Raw genomic sequence first — 13,546 nt, 5'->3', positions numbered from 1 at the left:
TTTTCTTTTCTTTTCTTTTCTTTTCTTTTCTTTTCTTTTCTTTTCTTCATATTTAGGGTGAATAAGTCAAAGCCCATTTATCCTGACTGATTGCACATCATCTATGTTCACATAAATGGCCACGTTTTGACACCACTGGTAAAGTTTCAGCCCTTCTCCTGCAATGCCCTCGACCTCCCTTAAACTACTGCTTACAGATTTTATGGTATCTTTAGTCTGTGGTTCATAATTATAACTCAATTACACACACCTCAGTTTCAGTTTTCTGACGTTCTTGTGGAAGCCAGTGTTTGACTACAGATCAGAGGTATTTTGTTTCAGGAATTTAAGAGACATCTGAAAGATGCTATGTATGAACATTTCTTTAGCTTATACATTCCTAGAGTGCTGCCTTCACAGTCCTCTTACAGTATAGACATGTATTTTCAAGAAAACCCGCACTTAACTCGAGATAGTTAAGCAATTAAAACATTCTATATCCTCATTATCTGCAATCAGCATCCAGAAATGATATCTGTATGAAAATAAATAAATAAATAAAAAATGGACAGAGTCTATCACCAAATGCCTGAATCTTTTTCAAAAACCTTGTTTAAATATCACCTCTCCAAAATATAACGAGGTTATTTTTTTTTCCCTTTTTTTCTTCTTTTTTTTTTTTTTTTAAGAACAAAATAGTAACTCTTTAGGAGTTCGGTTATTATAAGTTCATTTGGTATTCATGGAAATAGCTGTGATTATAATGAATTCATTTGATATTCATGTGAGTGTCACACGTGCCTGGGTAGCGGTGCCGTTGTCACTCGGTGCTCATTAGCTCTGCCCGGGGATGTCCCAGCCCCAGCCCTCCGCATGGACAGCGGTGTCACAACGTGCTCCCACACCAGCCTGAGGTGTATTACTTGGGAAAGCAGTTTTAGCATCGTACGATTAGAACAAAAACGTAATTTCTCACTCTGAAGGGTGTTGCAGTTTGTATGTAAACATCTTAATTTCCTGTCTGCTCCTCGGCCTCGTGAAATACTGAAGACACGCAAAAATTCCTACAGAAAGAGAATTTACAACTTAATGTATTTGTTTTGTGTTTCTCTGCTCTTGTTCTTCAGCTGCATTACTTCACTGGGACAGCTCACTTCTGAAATCACCACAGTTGCCAGTTTCTGAAATAACTTCCCATCTGAAGGGTGACTTTCTGTGCACCCGACCTGTGACACTGCTGCTGAGAAGAGCTCAGGTTTTTGAGCAGAGATCCCTGCCAGAAACCTTGTGCAAACTGTCTTGGAATGGAAGCACCAAAATCACCAGAAAATTTAATATTTTTGCCCACAAATTATGAGGTGGGATGATCCAAAGGCCCTGGGGGAGCGCGGTGCTCAGGTCACGCTGGCATTCAACAGGATTTATTTCCTCAAACCGTTTTGGCCCCTTTCAAAACCTTCACCCTGTAACCACACTAGCAGCCGACCGCGAGCTTCAGGAGGTGTTACGTCGTGGGAGCCATCACGATTACTTAAAATACAAAATGAGCATGGCTAAGGTCAAAAGTTTTTTGAGAAGTCTAATATATATGTCCCCAGAGGAGCCAGCTCTGTTCACCTTAATCCTGAATCAACACCGCATGTGTAAGCGCGGGCTGGCTGAAGCCCATGCGTGGTCCTGCAGGGGCCCGCTCACGGGCTTAGAGCGAGATGCAAAAGCCTTGACGGATTTGGGCTGTAATGCATATCGTGGGGAAAGAGAACTAGCTCTGCTTTTTAAATAGTTGGAAAACATAGTTAAGGCTTTAGCTTTCTCCAGTCTCTAACCTGTGGCAGCTCTCCTGCCCCACAGGTTCCCATGGTGCCCCCGCAAGACAGCACAAGGCTCCTCGGAGGCTCCTACCCACCACAGCCCCCTGCAAAGATCTTCCTTTTTTGAAGCCATGCATCATCTTCACCATGGCAGGAGAGAGCAAGGCAAAGATGGACAAGCAGAGGAGTCATCTTGCCTCTGCACAAACCAATCACTCTTAAAAAAAAAAAAAGTACACAAAAACACCCAATGGCATTGGCATTAATTTTTCCTTGGCCTGATAAGAAAGGATTTGGCCTCAACCTAATCAGCAAAAGAAGTCTTTGGACCCTGTGTTGAAAACTACACTTTTTATGAAAGTTTCTGTCAAGAACTCTTGTTGTAAGTGCAGAGTGAGCAGCCACTCACCATCAAACCAGACACCATCCTTTGCAAGCTGGCACCGCTGGTGCAAAGTTATCTCTGAATGTATGCACTAAAAGTTGTTTTCTGCTTATTTTCTCCAGCAGATGAGAATCATAGCATGGGAAGCATGTTCCCCATGAAGGACAGTCATTTTAGCCATAGCTGCTCTTCAATTCATGTAAAAAGGAATCACATATTTGCCCAACAAAGCCAAATCCTTACATTTTGTTCATATTTGATGTGAATGTTTCCATTCCTTGGCATGAGAGACTTGGAGGCACATCCTTGCTCCATGCAGAGGAAGTGTAAACCCAGGTTCTCCAACTGAGCAAACCCAACACAGCACTTGTGCAGATGTCAAAATTGAAAATAATTCAGAAATGCAACTTCCTCCAGCGGAGGCCAGCTTTAAGTTTATTGATTTATCAAAAATGTGCAGGCCAGCCTCAGAGATATTTTAATGCAAGTATAAATTTGATAATTTATGGTTTGGTTGACAGCTTTGAACTGAATTTTGTAGCTCATGCTCAGGAAAGGCTCAGAGGTGGGAGCTGCTGGGACAGACCTTGGGTAAACAGCACGGCTCAGCTGGGTGGAAGAGCTTCCTGTGGTCTGCTGCTCCACGTGCACGCTCCTGGAGATTTAGTTCATGAACAGAAGATTCAGTAGTTTGTCTTTTTCCCATCAAATCCTTCTTAGTCTGGAGCTAGAATACCATCATGAATACTGCAAGCGTTCTCTTTGGGCGCTTTATTCTATCACAGATGTAGAAATGTTGAACTACAACAAGCCTTGCTGCTGTATAACATTCAGTGTTTTTGAACAAAAGTATGAAGGGCCAAATCCTGCTAGCACAGATACTCCTCAAACAAACAAGACTTCACCCCACTCACTGTGGCATGTGGGCAACCTGCGGGCTGAGAACATTGGGTGCAGCAGGGAGCTCAAGGGGGCTCCAGAGTATGCATGGTTAAATCATTAAACTGATACTTCTTCTGACCCCAAACCTACTCACAGGTTTTCATTAAAGGAACTGAGCTGCACAACTGACTCACAGAAAGAGAACTTCTTAAAAACAATTATTTCAGCAAGGGAAAAAAAAGCTAAAAGAGATGCTGTTTCTGGTGGCATTTTGGTGCCTTTCCCCATCTCCAACGTACACCTGGGACAAAAGTAGTAGTTGATGTTGTCTCAGCTGAAAGAATTAGATCAATTTCAGTTCAGTCTGGAAAATGGAAAGATGCACAGATTCAGCATTGCTCTACCAAACATATGCCCTCCTCGGATTTTAGATTTAGCTTCTCCTCAAAACATTTAAAAATGCATTAATTGACTACTTGCTTATACTCTGAAAGCAAGATCAGACCAAATATCAATACAGGGAGACGTCCTGAAATACATACACTGCACATCTACATCAACAGCATCCTTTTGTATTGCTCTGCTGCTCACAGTAAGTGCCCAGTAACAATTTGCATTGAACTCACAAGGCTTTCCTGCACAAGTCAATTCAGATCAATAGAAAAAAGCTTTTACAAAGAAAACAAGTGTTGTGCAGAAAATGGTTCAGGCAGTGGGAACATTTCACAGTTGGGGCTGGCAAATCAACATACTTTTATCTGTAGCAGGGAAAAAAAAAAAAAAAACATGACAGATTTAAATTGTGTACCGATCCCCATCATGTTCTGCAGGTTAGAGTCTCATGGCGCTTGATTAGGCAGGTCACAGCACCACGTGCAGCAGGATGAGCCACCAGCATGCAGCATCAGTCACACACACAGCTCATCACTGAAAGAAAATGACACGGATGGGGAGCAGGTACAGCGACTCCAAGCACCTGACATCAGTTTAGGAGTATGTGATGAAATCCTATTGACCTGAACAGGACTTGAAAGGGAGATCGGAGCGGTCCTGCAGTGAATTTGGTATTATCTTTACGAACAGGGCACGGCATCTGTTTTGGTGGTTATGTAATGATGCAATATAGAAAGGTTCAAAAGTGACTCCGTTACTTGAATTGTGAAGGTGAATTATGGACTGAAAGAGTTCTCACTTTTTTCCTGAATAGCAGCTATTAGTGACTCATTCCTGGAGGCACTGGGGAAAAAAAAAAAAAAAAAGCAGAAAAGTGAGAAGTGGGTTAAAAGAGAAATACAGCTTCATTGACACAACAGCCTCATGCTGTGGGAAGGCACTGGAGTTATTCCAGTTTATATTTGCTCCATCATATATAACACAATGTGTCTTGAAGTAACTGAACTAATCCTCTAGTAGAACTAAATACAAATATTGTTAAAATTAATATCAGTGAGGGGTGTGGGGGGGAAATGGCAGAAAACTACCAGAGCAGCCAGATTCAAAAGGAAATGCACCTGAGAAGTTAAACACAAACCTTGCAACTTGCACTGCCCCTCAATCTTGGCCCTACAAAAAAGTGTTAGCAGTACATTAGAGCAGTTTCTCACAAGGTTTTTATATTTCCTGGTTTTGCTCAGACAGCAAATCCCAAAATAACATCCCAATTGTATTTTGGGGTCATCATTCCTAATCAAACCCATGAAGAGCAGAAGTATGCACGAGTCATATAAACCAGCAAAAGGATGTGAACTTCCAGCCCTAAGAAATGTTTTCTTCTTTCACATTAAGTTTTGCCTTCAAGGTTTCAGATGAATTTTATTTTGGCCACACTGATTTGCCAAGTGTTTGCCCTGAAGAAAAACCCACCCTGCACACACAATTTAGCAAGTGCATTTAAATAATGCTAAGAAAAATGTGAGAGTGGCTTTATGCCGCGCTTATACAATCTGATGGAAAAAGAGATTTTCTTAGAGCAGAGAATGTTGTGCTGCTCTGGCTCACATCACATCAACAGTGTCACTGAGCATGAGGCAACAGTGGTATTTCTATTTTTATTCACAAATTTCAGTACACTTTGGATAAGAGAATGTGCATGCAACTCCATAAAAAAAAACTGTGCATTGCCTCTTTTTTCTCATGTTGTTTCTCCATAAATTAGTGTATTAGTAGCTGCGCTAGTGGACTAATTAGCAGGTCATATATACAGCAAGTGTTTTTGTGACTCAACAATAAAGCTAGCAAGATTGCTGCTAGCTAATCACTTGTAGGTCACAGCATGTGTACACAGTCACTTTGCTCAATGGCATTCCTGCGCTGATGCACTTTGTCTCCTCATCCATTTACATGAACAGTAAACCCAGACCCTGACACGTGTTTAGCTTAAAGCCATTCAACTTCATGCTAGTCACCTTTAGCACTATTCTTCCTTATTGGAAGTCTTCAGTATTTATAAGAGGATTTTTATTAAGTACTTTTCTTACCCTTCTGATTTTATTTTGCTTTCCACCTTACAATTTTTGTCTTCTGGGGGGGGGGGCGCCCAGATGAGGGAGCGAGAAGAGCCTCTGTGAATGACAAGGATGTGACAAGCAGCACAGGATTCAGTGTATAAAACAAGATCTCTCTCCAGGTACAGCTCTGGCCTTTCCTCGTGCCCTTTGGCAGAGCATCCAGACACGCAAGGCACTGCCCACCAGCTGAGCCTCCAGCACTGCCCACACACAGCCCTTCCTCTTGTCTTAATACTTAAGATTAATCACTTGGCCTTCAACTACATAACTAGACAAGGTAGAGCTTTCACTAGAGAAAAACCATACCAAACCCCACTCCCTGCTCCATTGATATCTCCCTATGCTTTAGGCCAGCTAGATGGCCATGAAGGCTGCCTCCTTTTGGACACTGTGACAGGAATTTAAGTTTCTTTCAACCTGCTTGAATCAAATTCATTTGTACTATTATTTCACCTACTTTTCTTTACACTGCATTTATGAACACATTCTGTGATTCAGGTAAGTTTGAGTTTTTCAATCATTCATCTACTCTCCTCGTATGCATCTTTCAATTGTACAAGCAGACAGTTCCACCTCCCCCCCCCCCCGGGGTTTAGTTGATTCATCACCTGCTTTGAGGCACATTTCTATACTTCCCTCATCTTGTGCAGAAGCCCTTTCTAGATTTAATCCATATACTTCACTTTATTCACCTCACTAGACACCATGTTATACATGTTTTTGCAGAACACTTTCATGGAGCTGTTGCTTAATCCTCAGCATCCGCTGTAGATTGATACTGCCTCCTGTTACACCTCACTTTCCTCCCTCTTACAGAGAGATTCTAAACCGTGCTTTAGTTATGCAAGCCATCTTTTCTGTTTCAGTTAGTGCCTGGAGTCCAAAAAAGACAAAATTAAGCCCAATGTTTTCACCCGTGCCTGCTTTCTACATTAGCTCCCTAAAAAATTCCAACTGATTTGTCAGACAGGATTTACCCTTTATGAAACCGTGCCAACTAGTTTATTTCTCCAGATGTTCTGATCTCATCTTTTATTAATGTTTCTAGAGTTCTGCCTAGCACCAAGGTCAGATGTACTAGTCTATCATATCCTGGCTGTTTTTCCCTAGCCTTCCTCCTCCCTCTGCAAGCTGAGGTTGTATTTGCTTCTCTTCAGTCCCTTGGTGTCTTCCTTGTCTCAAAGGAGCTGAGATAAAATCTTCATTTATTGAACCAGTAATCTTGTTAAAGATTCCCCAGTACATAACTCCTACTACTTTGGAGCTTGCAGGGATTTTAACTTATACAAGATTTATTCTAGTATGAAATTATCATATCCCAGAGTCTTTGCTTCCACCCAACCCTGTGAACACTGAGCAGAAAGATATGTTTAGACAGACTTTAAAGTCATCTTGGCGACCTGGGTGCTCAGTTACTATTACAATTAATGGGACAGGGTCTTCTAAACCTCCCAAGCAGTTTGGGTATTGTTAGCTAGGTGTCAGCTATTGATTGGATTGTATGGCCTTCAATTTGAAACCATACATCCTATTTCAGTGCTTAATTCTTTATTAATAACATTTACTTTCAGATTTGATCATTTAATAGAGCACCTGATGAAGGACTTCAAGTTACTTTGTTGTCCATCAGGACACATATGGAAGACCTCAACTTTGGTGGAAATCCTCTATTTTTACTGTGTGTGTGAAAACAGATTTTCAGTCCACAATGAGTTGTAATACAACAGTACTTACACACAAAGCACAGCCAGGCACCTCTCTGCTGTCTTTGATGTTGACTAGACATTTAGCTCTCTGGGGCAGTTTTCCAGTCTTCCTGGTGTATATGTAGGCACGAGAACAGTACCTATCTCAGGAAGCATTTGGTTTTCACCATGATCTGCAAGTGCAAGCAAAACACAAAGAGTAAAGATCATTCTATTCTGAGTCTTGCAATTTTTTGCAGCATCTAAGAGCCATTAACCTAAACCTTTCAGCATAAATTCTTATTTCTACCTCATCTCTAGTAATACTTCTCATAGTTTTCCAGTTGATCTGCATTCACTTATTCCTCACCTGTGCTTTATGAGCTGAACACCAGCCTGCTGCAAAGCACTTGCTTAGGTCAGGCCCAGCCTGAGAAGCTGGGGATAGCAGAGGATGGAGTGTCCCACCTGCCTCCACAGCACACTAAATCCCATACCCACTATCCCTGCTCTGCTCATATCGGTGCAGTTCAAGAAGATAACTCTGAAATGCAATTTCTTCTCCTCTGTCACGGTAATTTTTATAACACAACCAAACCTCTGCCTTTCCCCCAGCTCTGCAATAGCTCAGCACCCTCATGCTCAGACACTTTTTGTGGTTAACACAAGAGTGTTCTCATTTGCTCTCACATACCATGGCACATGGAAATCTGCAAAGTTGTTGCTTTAAAGCATCATTTGTTTATGCAATTGCCACCACTCTATACTGTTGCAACTATTGTCACAATCCTTAGGTAATTTTGATTTAAGTGAGGTGGCAAGCAGGGACACTGATAAATCTTCCTGCTCAAGGCCTGGTTTTCATCCACCTGCTACAGAAGCATGACAGAGCAGGAACAAAAGAGCTTACTACCTACTCCCAATATCCCCATCATGCTGCCCCCTGTGCCCAGAGACCCCTTTCAGCTTTGCAGCATCATCAAGAGCAGCACCTCACCTCCTCCACTGCCCATGGCTCACCCACCTTACAGCTCCTGGAGTTCCCACCAGCACTGGTGGGACAGCTTCACTTGCTCTGACAGCTTCGGCTCAATTGCATACAAGATATTCTGGAGAAGGCACAAACCAAGCTTTCAGAGGCTTGCATCTTGAATCTGAGTTTTACCTTAAAAATGAGACTCCACTCACCACTACTTGTTTGAACTTTTTTTAAAAAAAAATCTCTTAAAGTCGTGATTTTACTGGAGATCCAAGTTGTTTGTTACAAGGCTGTCTCCAATGACACCAACTCAGAGTTTAGAGGCTGCAGGATATTAATATTAACAATGTAAATAACAGACAATTCTTCAGAGGGCAAAGGAACTTGTCTCTAATTTAAAAAGGCTATGCTTTACTTAACTAAGGCTAATTAGCTGTGATATTCACATAAGCCAAAAAAAATTGCATTTGATTTCAGATTTTTAAATAGCAGAAAAGAACTTCCCATTTATCAAAAACAGACTTCTAGGATCATTACCAGGTTCTCAGTTGTGTACAGGCTATTGTGCCCAGGACTTTCTCACACGGTATTTAAGGAATTTGTTGCTTGCAACACATCCTAAGCATTTGTTTTACCATTACAGGAATTTTCCTTTTCGGCAGCATATCACTTCAATCTTGCTTTGTGGATACTCCAGCTTTTCTGCTTATTGCTTTGTGCGTTCATCGTAGGAAACCCTGACACATTTACATCATGCATGATGTTTCCTAGAACGAAGTGTAAAGTACCTCACCCTGCAATGAGAAAGAATTATTAGCTTAAGGACAGCTTGTCGTAAGAAAAAAAAAATGGTGGCACGTTGAAAACACTTATAGAAGAGGTGCAACTTGAAAGTGAGCCAGTTATTTACACTAAGCTAATGTCCAGTGCTTGCTGTCCTCCTGAAAAGAATTTAGCATTTGCATAACAAAGCAAACTCCAAACCCATTGCACAGTTTTCCACGTGCTAAGCACCCCTTCTGCAGCCATCCAGCACCTTAACACCTCTGTTGTTAGCAGGGTGGTTAAGCCTTCTTAGTCTCATTAAAAAGTTCACGTTTTCCACGGTATTAATTACTTCACTTCACCTGAAGAGCAGAGAAAGACCGATCTCATGACATTTTAGTACCTCAGCTAAGACATTACCCGGTTTTATAGCCTCACTAAGCCAGAAGGTTCCTGCAGCTCCGGTTACAGGGTTCATACACTATCAAATCCATTTCATGTTTTATATGCTTTGGAGATATTCTTTCCTTCCTCAACGACTGTTGCTGTAATTACACAAATGATCTGCTCCACTGTCACTTCCAGTCAAAGGTGTCATCTAAAATTAAAAATTCATGTAAAAACTAGAGATGTTACTTTTTAAACAGACAGTTGAGACCTGATCAGGTTTCACAATGCTTGGTTTAACTTCTTACATGCCTGGCTCCTGCACACAGCAAGCAGCTGAGCCACAAGTGCACAGCACTGCCCATCCCTCCAGCTCACAGTGCTTTACCAGCACCAACATATTTTCATTATTAAGGCCTCAAATAAACAGCCCAGGCTGCCCAAATACCCCCAGCCTGGCCTTGGGGCACTGCCAGGGATGGGGCACCCACAGCTCCTCAGGGCAGCCTGGCTGAGGGCCTCACCACCCTCATGGTGAGGAATTTCCTCCTTATATCTAATATAAATCTAAATATATTAGGCTCTTTTAGTTTTAAACCATTATCTCCTCATCCTGTTACTACACTCCTTAGAGCTTGTTTTTCTTTTTATCCCCTGCAGAAGAATATTTAGGAAACGCACTCATGTAAAGCTCCACAAAGGAGAAACACAAGAAGGAGCAGGGTGGCAAGAAACAACCTTGTGCAACAACTCTTACCCAGCCATAGTTATCAAGGTCAAAAGACTTTTTTTTTTGGCCATGTAACTCCCGTTAGGCTGCATTTTTGTTGTTGTTGTCAAACCCACTAAGTAATACTTTAAAACCAAAAACAGTACAAATAACTCATCATATCATCTTAGACAATTATTTTCATGGCCATAATAAATGTAATTATATAGAAGTTATTTGGCTATTGACATTTGTTTAAAGTACAAGATGAGGAAGAACACTAGCCATTTCCAGCAGCCAATATTGATGAAGAGAAAGTTTTCTGTTTACTCTGTGTTTTACCACTGTCTCATCAAATTCATCAGAAGGAAAATAGTGTGCTTTTTCTTTGGAGAGAGACTTAACAATTTGAGCTGAATTTTGAAACTGGATGTGCCCATTGACCCATTACTAGTGTGGGTGTTTTCATACCCAACCAGTTAATTGCCCATAAAGATTCATAATGTAACATGACATGAAGAACCACCAGATGTGACTCGTTAAAGTCTTATGCACAGAGCTAGGAAATCAGAAAAGGCTTGTTTTTACAGACCAAGACAGCATTTCAAGTTTAAATAAATACTCTGTACCAGCTCTTTTCCTTGCCTTTTCCCTAAGCAAGATTGTCAGTAAGGAAAAAAAAAAAAAAAGACATTGAGAGGAAAACAAGAAACTCCTATGTAGAGGCTTGAAGAGCTGAAATATTGCTATAGCTCTCTTTGCATACAGACAGATATTAGGCTGTATCTGACCTACTCACAGGTGCTATATATTGCTCCTGGAAGAATTAAGCCTAACGAAAGACTCCTGTGAGCAGTGAGAGCAGTCTTACAGCAGCACATGTTCTGTATTATTTTCCCTTACAGCCTGCTGTCTCTACATTCAGTGCAGGCACATGCTTGGTTGAGACCACAAACAATGCACAGTGGAACAACATATTAAAGTTTTAGCCAGCAAAAGAAGCTTCGCTGGTTTTATATTCTAAGATGCAACTTGCTATGCAAGGCTATACTCGTCTAGGTGAAAAGAGGGTTCCTTCATCCCACAGGCTTCAGTGGTGAGTGTTACAGGACCTCATTTGACCTCACCAGTGTGCACTCTGTTTGAGTCTGCAATAATAAATACTTGAACATGAACAGAAGGCAGAAAAAACTGTCATAATTGGAGAAAATACAACAAAAGGTAAAAAGTCACCCTTTAGTTAGATGCCTAAATGCAGCAGAACACTTTCAGTTGCTCCAGGAAACTGGAGGCTCATGCTAGACTTGCACGCTGTAATGTACACCAACAGGCCAATGGACTGGGAAAGTACTATTTTATGCATCATTTCTCGCATGTGGCATTGCTTCTAACATTGAACTCTGAAGTTTGTACTCAAGACAAAAATTGAATTAAAGACTGAGACAGTTGTTAAACTGCTCATATTGAGTACAGCTGTAGCTATTTGTTCCTGCACTGCAGCCTAAACCTGGCTTTCTTTTTTATATGTTCCTTTAAATACAAGGTAAAGTGGAAAAAGAAAACAAGACTATAAATTATATATATGTATCCATTTTGCTTGGAAAACGTTTTATCCTGAGATACATACTGAGCATCATTCCAGTCAGAAGCACCCATGATTTTTCTGTTGATTCCGTAAGAATCTATTGAAGTGGCAAATCCTAAGTATTTAGAATATTTCTCCAGCAGAAAAGAACAACAACAGTCTCACAGGTAGGAGCATAATAACTGCAGTTTCTGCTCAAGGCCTGCCTCTACCATCATCAGTATCATCCAGCTCATGAACATTCGCTTTATACTCTCAAGATGTGAGTCTGTAGCAGTGACCAGGGAACACTGCTGTGTCATTTACCCTTACAAATAGATTTTAGAGATATGTATTCGATTGATCTTTATTAACATGCTCCACAATGTTAAAATCCACACATTCAGCAGCAATGATATGAAAGACAAAAATCCTTCCCTGGCCAACCAGCAGAAACCAGCACACACTGCCACAAGTGACTCACAGCTCTCACTTTGGAGTGAGGTAGACAGAATATCTGTAAGTCCAATAGTTGCTACTCTTGCTCCTGGAAGGGGTCAGAACAGCTGTGTACCTCAAGGCACACCCCATGAAATAAGAGTATCTTTCCATTATGGGCTTCCTCTGGTATTTCATAAGAGGCCATAAAACTACAGACAAACCATAGGAGAGCCCTTCTCATTGGCTGGTTGAGGGCATTAGCAGGAGTGGAGAACGTGATGCAGAAATTTTCTTAACTTGTCCTTAACACTTATGTATTCAGTCCCTTTGTAAGAACTGGACTGCATTTTTTAAAAGGCTACAGAGAAAAGTGAGAACTGTGCATATATATAAATAATAAAACACTATTAAGATAGAGCGTGGGCTTATTTAAAGAAAAAATAGATTTTTCTCTGACTCGCAGATTGCTTTTCTTGAAGAAAACATTCTTAACCACAATCAGAGTTTCCAACACAGCACAGGAACCTTATCAGGATTCATGCTGTAACCATAGCATGCACTGCTACCTAAAATAAGATTGTGATGGGTTGAATATTTGCCTTAACTTCGGGTGGCATACATTTAGCTTCACTGACCTGCATCTGAGCATTGCTTGTTTTCAGCCAGCATGAAGGAAAAGCAACAATAATTTACAGCCTTTTCATTAACACAGCTTTAGCAAGGTTTTCTAAAAACTAACAATCACACCAAGGCTGTGAGAGCATAAAGTGTTATTACCCCTCTGAATGCACATCTTTATCCAAATAATGAAGTAATTCAAATAATAATAATGGCACCTGACAGAACTGATCTGCAATGGATTCACCGGATCCCTTACACCCTGCAGTGCTTCACAATGTGGGCTACTGAACAAAACACGTAGCTCATAAAGGACCTATGAAAAGGTCACTGGCACTCACCTGGAAAGGAGATGTCAAACAGCAAAAAAAAGTCCATTCAGAAGATGCATATTTCCTTCCATCCAGAAAAACACCTCCCAGGACCTCTATCCTCCAGACATGGTGCATCTCTACTTTTCCCATGGAAGAGCCAGGAGAAAAACTCCTGCTCCCAGGGCCAAGACTTCCCACCCTCCATCCTCAAGGCAAACCCCACAGACAGCAACTGAGTCCTGCTGTCACCCTCCTTTTATCCTGGAGAAAATCCCAGCAAGCTGCAGCTCCCACCAACCCAGCCAGCAGAAGTCCAACCTCCTCTCCGATCTCCTCTCCAATTAGCTCCATCTCTTAACGAGCGTTTATCACCTGGACCTAGAATTTAGCAGGGAAGAAAGTGTGCTGCTGTTTTGCCCACAGCTGCGAACTTCACCCCCTGCCATGGGCTGCCACAGCAGACCCTGCATTTTGGGTTGTGGATGGCTAGATTTCTTCCATGGTTCTTCACAGCCTTTCG

General features: G+C 41.4%; 1 long non-coding RNA gene across 6 annotated transcripts; it reads right to left on the bottom strand.

The window, feature by feature from the left end:
* Positions 1-2,372: 2,372 nt before the first annotated feature.
* LOC118169489 lies at positions 2,373-13,262 on the bottom strand. Of its 6 annotated transcripts, none has more exons than XR_004752151.1 (6): positions 13,054-13,262; positions 8,766-9,022; positions 8,274-8,358; positions 7,299-7,443; positions 3,866-3,984; positions 2,373-2,520 (listed from the first exon to the last, which is right to left on the bottom strand). It is a non-coding gene; the product is annotated as an uncharacterized LOC118169489 (long non-coding RNA). The 6 variants fall into 6 exon arrangements; XR_004752149.1 differs by lacking the exon at positions 2,373-2,520 and adding an exon at positions 9,414-9,591 and having other exon boundaries at positions 2,664-3,984; XR_004752152.1 differs by lacking the exon at positions 2,373-2,520 and adding an exon at positions 4,250-4,293 and having other exon boundaries at positions 2,664-3,984.
* Between the last annotated feature and the right edge of the window lie 284 nt (positions 13,263-13,546).

This window comes from Oxyura jamaicensis, chromosome 6, assembly GCF_011077185.1.
Source record: "Oxyura jamaicensis isolate SHBP4307 breed ruddy duck chromosome 6, BPBGC_Ojam_1.0, whole genome shotgun sequence".
In the NCBI taxonomy this organism is placed as follows: Eukaryota; Metazoa; Chordata; class Aves; order Anseriformes; family Anatidae; genus Oxyura; species Oxyura jamaicensis.
This window is presented reverse-complemented; position numbering and strand designations above follow the sequence as displayed.